Source organism: Desmodus rotundus, unplaced genomic scaffold, assembly GCF_022682495.2.
Source record: "Desmodus rotundus isolate HL8 unplaced genomic scaffold, HLdesRot8A.1 manual_scaffold_236, whole genome shotgun sequence".
Classification (NCBI taxonomy): Eukaryota; Metazoa; Chordata; class Mammalia; order Chiroptera; family Phyllostomidae; genus Desmodus; species Desmodus rotundus.
The window spans coordinates 65,930-73,704 of NW_026527298.1; the positions used below are offsets into that span (position 1 = coordinate 65,930).

At 46.2% G+C, this 7,775-nt stretch overlaps 1 pseudogene; it reads right to left on the reverse strand.

Moving 5' to 3' along the window:
* Window positions 1-568: 568 nt before the first annotated feature.
* Window positions 569-1,809, reverse strand: LOC128780078 (four and a half LIM domains protein 1 pseudogene; annotated as a pseudogene).
* Window positions 1,810-7,775: the final 5,966 nt, after the last annotated feature.

A 7,775-nucleotide genomic window follows, 5' to 3' on the forward strand; every position in this document is an offset into this window, starting at 1 on the left:
CAGACCTGTCTACACTTTCCAAATCACCTGCGTGTTTCATGCTTGAAAGTGGGAGCGTTCAGAAAATACGGCACACGGGGAACTCCAACATTAGTACAGGTAAAAGGTGAGTTTACAATCACAACTATGTTCAAAGGTTAATTTTCTAGAAATTCCTGTTAGTTGATCAAAAGCACAAAGGAACAGAAGGAAAGTTTTGATGAGGAAGTTAAACCATGCATTTCAGTAAGTTCTTCTGGTCACAGAACACAGGGTGAGCCGCAGGTTGGAGAAGCCAGTTGGAGTAGCCCCTGCAACTCTTGTGACACGGTGGGTCCCAGCTGAGTCACAAAGGGCATCTCAGTGGGAGCTTTATCTGTTAGGCTTCTTGCTTACATCACTAAGCAGCCAAATGGTCAGTTCTTTTCTGCTGTATGATGAACATGCAGAAAAGTCAATATTTCTAAGAGTGATATTTTTAACTGCAGCCATTGAAAGGTTAACTTTGCTGCAGAGTTGTGTTTTCCTACACTTCATTTTTCTAAAGATTTATTTATTTTTAGAGAGAGAGGAAGGGAGGGAGAAAGAGAGGGAGAGAAAGGTCAACGTGTAGTTGACTGTCCCACATGCCCTGTGGGGACCTGGCCTGAGAATCCAACCAGCGACCTTTTGGTTCACAGGGCAGCACTCAATCCACTGAGCCACACCAGGCAGCGTGCATTTGGCTAAATTATACTACGATGAATGTATTCCCTTATTGAGTAATAATTCCCTTATTTGAGAAAAGAGAGAAGGAACAACTTTGAAAGGGTAAAAGTGCTCTTTCCCTATGGGTGGTGTAGGGCAGTGGGTGACGACACAGAGAACGAGACTTAATTCCATTTTACAGGATAGGAGCTCCTGTCACTTTCCCGCTTTCTGGCACAGTCGGCAACACACTTGCACCTGATGGAAAACAAAGCACTTGTTGGCCAGATTCATGGGGCTTTTTTATTTTTTTTCTTTTGCACTGGAAGCAGTAGTAGTGCCAGGATTGACCTTCATGGGCCACCACACTGGAGCCTTTACCAAACCCAGTGATGGGGTTCTTGCATCCAGCACACTTCTTGGAAACAAGGTCCATGTAGACATCCACACAGTAATACTGGTCCTCCGCAGTGGTGAAACACTGCCCAGCCAGCTTCTTAGAGCAGGTAACACACACAAAGCACTCGGCATGCCAGCGTTCACCCTCGTAAGTGACTCTTCCAGGTGTGATGGCCATGTTGCATTTCACGCAATGCTTGGCAAATTTGGCCTCATGGCAAGTCATGCAATAGAAGTCCCCCCTTTAGGGAAGAAGCTCCCAGTCTCAACGACTGGCTTGCACTTGCTGCTGGTGAAGGAGTCTTTGTGCCAGATGGTCCCCTTAGACCCTGCCTCTAATCTGCTGCTACAAGGGGCTTGAAGCAGCCCTTGGACTTGGGGGAGTCCTCTTGCATGGTGCACTTGTTGCACAGGCTTTTGTTGTCCTTGGACACAAAGGTCACTTTGGCCAAGGGGTGCAGGCCCCTGTCACAGTGGTAGCAGGTGTCATGCCACTAGCCGTTGTTATAATGCATCTCCTTGGAGTGGGCACCAGTGGGCTTGCCATGTTCCATGCAGGTGCTGGCACAGAATGTGTCCGAGCACTTCAGCAACAGTGGTGGGCATCCTTCTGCAAGCACTTCTTCCCCTGCCGGGGGTCCCTGTGGTGGTGGCAGGCGAGTTTCTCAGCCATGGTGCTCACCCAGCCCCAGGGGGGATCTCACACTAGATGTGTGCACAGTGGGATGTATTTGGCAGGGATTGGATATAATATTCTAGGACTTCCAATATGCCGCCTGAGGATGCTTGGCAGTGCAGCTGTCCTGGCAGGGGGCCTCCATCTGCACCGAGACTGCCTGGGGCCAGCGGCAGCGGTAGTGTTGGCAGCAGACTCTGACCACTTTACTTTCTGGCACTGCAATATGTTCCTGTATCACCTTCCATTTTTCCTGCCCCAGTCTGGAATCAAGCACTTCTCCAAGGAGTCCTGTCTCCTCTAAGCTAGTGACAGGTGAGGGAGAGGAGTTTGGGTGGATCGAAATGAGAGCTCCTGTCTACCAAGGGCCTCTCCACTCTGAGAGTCCCTTGTTAACCCATGAAAGGTTTAGAAGGGGTTAGAATCATTGCATTCTAGAACCTGAGAATCCCAGACCCACCTTATTAAGACTGATATACCTGGATTCCTGCAGAAGAAAGAACAAAGAAATTACCCCACCTCCTCCAAATCCTTTCCTGAGTCCACTTTCTACCTGTCCTCATGCTGGGATGAATGGTGGTCCTCTCTCCTCCTCCATTTCTGGGCACAAGGAGCTCCATGCAGAAGAGAACACTCATATTGCCCCGAGCCTTCTCCATTACAACCCTGGGGACTCAGAGACACTTGGGCTGACATGCAAACAGTTCATGGCATTGGGAAAGTGGCTTCTTTATCAATCACAGACCTGGAGAGTTGACCTGGGGCTGGAAGCAGAGATAGGGGAACTGAAGGCAGACTTAAGATGCTGGAGATTTTGGTGGAGCAGGAGAGGAGCCTCCTCCCATGGGCACATCAGCGTGGGTGAGAAGACACCACTGAGCAGGTCCCCTAGTTTCAGCAATGCTGGACTGGAGAAGAATAGACAAAGGAGAAATTGGGGGGAGGGCACACTTGGAAGAAAGTCATAGGCAAAATGGAACAGTTCCAGATATTGCACCTCAGTGGCAGAGTTGACAGAGAGTGTTATTATTATTATTACTGTTATTACCATTATTATTAATCCTCACCCAAGGGTATGTTTATTGATTTGACAGAGAGAGAGAGAGAAACATTAATTGGTTGTCTCCCACAGGTCCATATGTGCCTGGGGGCTCGAACTCTCAACCTAGGTAGATGCACTGATGGGAGTCAACTTGAAGCCTTTTGGTGTATAGGACTTCACTCTACTCAGTCCAGCCACCCAGCCAGGGCTGTCAGGGAGTATTACTGAAGGACTATGAGTAAAGGCAGCTTGCATAGCAGGAAGCACCAGAGACCCTGGGTATAAGCACAGAAGCTTTGCAGAACTGCCTGGGGGTGGGGGCAGTGAAGAGAGAAGCACAGCTGGAAGACATCAGGAAGGGAGACATCACACATGGGCAGCAAACTCAAGCTCCTGGAAGTGGAAGGTTCCAGAGGTGGGAGTGAAAGACAGATGGAGAAGGGGGCCCCAGGAACCAGAGGAGAGACAACAGCCATGGTCAGGAGGACCGGCCAAGGCCGTGGCTATTGTCTGCTGGAGCTGACAGTGCTGCCTACTTTAGATGGGGCACTGCTCTGAGCTCCAGTCCCCTCCCAGCCCAAATCACTTGCTGCTGACCTACCTGTCAGGTCCCCAGGAGAATTGAAGTGTGGGGCTTGGGTATCACAGGGCTTTGAATGCTAGTCTGTGGGGCCTAGATCTGTTTCCTAGGTCCCTGAACAAGGTTGCTGAGCATTGGGTCTCATTGCTCAGTGTTCAACTCTCCAGTGACTAGTAGAGATGAGCTGAGGAAGCTCCTGGCTGAGATTGAGGCAGAAACCCTCAGGTTGTCTGTGATCAGAGGACAGGAGAGCCGAGTTTATTGGGAAGCAAGTGAGAGGTGCAACAGGGGAGGGGCGGCTCCTCTGTCTGAACTGGGCTCCGTGATCACAACCCTGTCACTTTCCTCCTGAACCACTGCATCACTGCATCACTGCTTCACTGCACACCTCCTCCTCCTGCCTCTAGTTTTCACCTCCTCAATGAAGCCAGAGGAGGCTTTCCTAATATGACTGTGTCTTTAATGCATTCACTAATGAAGTGAACTGATACTGATCGAGGACCAACTATCTACAGCACTGGCCATACAGCAAACAATGAAACAGAAAAATACGCCCTGCTTTCACAGAGCCGACATTCTAGTTGGGCTATGCCCTGTGTAGGTGAGAATATTTTCTGGGTCAGTGCCCAAGTGGAATTGCTGGGTCACAGTGTGTGTGCAACTTCGACTCAGCTAGGTATTGCAAAGTGCTCTGCGACGTGGCTGAAGTACTTTACACTCCCACCAACCGTGTACAAAGATCCTCTGTTGTCCTTCAATACTTGATCCTATCAATTATAAAATTTTGCCAGTCTGATGAGTGGGAAATTGTTATCTCATTTTTATTTACTTTTCTCCAAATGGCTGTTGTGTTGAACATTTCCTGTGTGTAGTCAGTCCATTTAAGTTCCTCCTCTGTGAGCTGCCTCTTAATATATTTGTTTTTATTCTACTTGTTTAGAGAAGTTTGTTATTTAGTCTAATCATTTTTTGGAAGGGCTCAGCCCCTTTTACAATCTTACCTGACTGGCTCAGGACCTCCAGAGATGACCTCACTTAGGAGTGACTGTATCAACTGATTTGGGTCTCTAAGTACATCTGCAAAATCCCTTAGTCAGGCAATGCCACACAGTCAAGGGAGTATATTCTACCATATTTACACATCCCACCCTTACTCAGGGAAATGGGATTATACAAGGGCATGGTCATGGGGGTTCGTTTTTAGAATGCTGACTACCACAAATATTGCAAAAAGGTAAACAGTTTTATTTCTTCCCAAAGGAGCAGTTTTTGTTTACATAGATCGTACTTTTTTCCTGCTGTTGTTTTGGGCTTCCATCATTTATGCTACTATGTTTATTAATTTTACTTTTAACTTTCTTTAAAGATGTTATTTATTTTATTATTAGAGAGGGCGAGGGAGGGAGAAAGAGAGGGAGAGACACATCAGTGTATGGTTGCCTCTCACACGCCCCCCACGGGGGACCTGGCTTGCAAACCACACATATGCTCTTACAAAGAATCGAACCAGCGACTCCTTGGTTTGCAGGCTGGTGCTCAATCCACTGAGCCACACCAGCCAGAGCTACTTTCACCTTTTTAAATGGCTTGGTCTGCTGTTTCTTAGGCTGCTTCCTGGCTTAGGTGCAGTGCTCATTAATTCTCAATTTCTTTTTTTACAAAAAAGATTTTCCTTATTTATATTTAGAGAGAGGGGAAAGGAAAATAAAAAAGGGAAAGAAACTTCAATCTGTGGTTGCCTCTCGCATGCCCTCTACTGGGGTCCTAGCCTGCAACCCAGGCATGTGTCCTGACTGGGAATTAAACCAGCGACCCTTTGGCTCACAGGCTGGCACTCAATCCACTGAGCCACACCAGCCAGCTAATTTCAGTTTTCTTAGTTTCACATATGGCCACTTCCTTCTCAAGTATGCTTTACCTGAATCCTCTTAGTACTCAGCTCTAAACTGTTTTTGTTTGTTTTTGTTTTTTGATTACCGTTGCTGTTCTGTATTATTCATATTAGTCCCAGGTGTACAGCATAGTGGTTAGATATTCACATACTTTACAAAGCGATCTCCCTGGTAGTTCAAGTATCCCCCTGGCGCCGCACATAGTTATTACACTGTTATTGACCATATTCCCTATGCTGTACTTTACGTCCCTGTGACTGTTCTGTAACTACCAATTTGTACTTCTTAATCCCTTCACCCTTTCACCCAGCTCCCAAGTCCCCTTCCCGCTGGTAATCATCACTTGTTCTCTGCATCTATGAGTATCTTTCTGTTTTGTTTGTTTGTTTATTTTGCTCACTGGATTCCACATATAAGTGAAATCATACGATGTTTGGCTTTCTCTGACTTATTTCCCTTAGCATAATATCCTCTAGGTCCACCCATGTAGTCGCAAATGGCTAAGATTTCACTCTTTTTATGGCCAAGTTAATATTTTTAAATACATTTTATCGATTATGCAATTACAGTTGTCGCATTTTGTTTCTCCCCTTTATTCCACTCTGCCATACACCACCTGTCTCACCTGCATTCCTCCCCCACCCCCTCTTAGTTCATGCCCATGGGAAGAACATATAAGTTCTTTGGCTTTTCCATTTCCTATACTATTCTTAACCTCCCCTTGTCTGTTTTGTACCTACCATTTATGCTTCTTATTCCCTGTGCCTTTTCCCCCATTCTCCCCCCTCCCCCTCCCTGCTGATAACCCTCCATGTGATATCCGTTTCTGTGATTCTCTTCCTCTTCCAGTTGTTTGCTTAGTTTGGTTTTTTGTTTGTTTTAGGTTCAGTTGTTGATAGTTTGAGTTTGTTGTCATTTTACTCTTCATATATTTGATCATCTTCTTTTTCTTAGATAAGTCTCTGTAACATTTCACATAATAAGGGCTTGGTGATGATGACTTGATCTTATCTTGGGAAGCACTTTATCTGCCCTTCCATTCTGAATGATAGCTTTGCTGGGTAGAGTCATCTTGGATGGAGGTCCTTGCCTTTTGTGAGTTTGAATATTCCTTTGCAGCCACTTCTTGCCTGTAAGGTTTCTTTTGAGAAATCAGCTCATACTGTATGGGAACTCCTTTTTAGGTCAATCTCTCCTTTTCTCTTGCAGCTTTTAAGATTCTCTCCTTATCTTTCATCTTGGCTAATGTAGTTATGATGTGCCTTGGTGTGTGCTTCCTTGGATCCAACTTCTTTGGGACTCTCTGAACTTCCTGGGCTTCCTGGAAGTCTATTTCCTTTTCCAGATTGGGGAAGTTCTCCTTCATTAGTTGTTGAAATAAGTTTTCCATTTCTTGCTCTTCCTCTTCTCCTTCTGGCACCCCTATGATTCACATGTTGGAAAATGTAAAGTTGTTCCTGAGGTTCCTAAGCGTCTACTCATTTTTGTATTCTTGTTTCTTCATTCTGTTCCGGTTGGAAGTTTATTTCTTCCTTATGTTCCAAATCGTTGATTTGAGTCCTGGTTTCCTCCCCTCCGTGTCGGTTCCCTGTATATTTTTCTTTATTTTATTTTGCATAGCCTTCACTTTTTCTCCTTTTGCGACCATAGCCAACCACTTCTGTGAGCATCCTGATTACCAGTATTTTGAACTGTGCATCTGATAGGTTGGCTATCCCTTCATCACTTAGTTCTATTTTTTGTGCTTGATCTGTTCTTTCATGGGAGCATATACCTTTGTTGGGCGTGCCTGTTACAATGTAAAGGGTGGAGACCCAGGTGTTCACCAGGGTGGGGCAACCCAGGTCACTGTATGTACTGCTGTATGTGGGGGAGGGGTCCAAGAGGGATTAATGCTGCTAGCTCGTCTCTCAGTGGGCTTTCAGTCACTTCCCTCACTACCCTCAAGCAAATTGGTCCCATCTGGTGCTGATTCCCATGTGGGTGTGTTTGTGTATGTTCTAGGACCCTGTGGGTCTCTGGAAGGAACTCTCCTATGAAGCACAAAGTTCCTCCTGCCGCCACAGTTGTCACAGGGTTTTTGCAGCAAGAGGTTTTGGGGCTCTATTGCACTGTGCTGGAACCCTGGGTTGTGCAGTCTGTCTCACCCCTAGTTGTTCCTCTCGGTTTATGCGCATGCAAATGTGGGACTGCCCAGTCTGCCAGCTGCTGCCTCACCTGCCTGCTCTTGGAGCCACCGCCTGGCCGTGTATCCTCTATGCCCCACCTACACGACACTTCCCCTCCTGCCAGGAAAAATGAATGTTTCTTCTTTCACTCCTAGGTATCCGACTTCCATACCACTAGATTTTTCTGGCAGTTCTGGATATTTTTTGTTTTTAAATTTGTTTTTGTCCTTCTTCTGGTTGTGCAAGGAGGGAAAGTATATCTACCTACACCTACATCTTGGCCCGAAGACTCCCAAGTAAATATTTTTAATTTCCACTATGATTTTTCCTTGATCTATCCATTATACAGCAG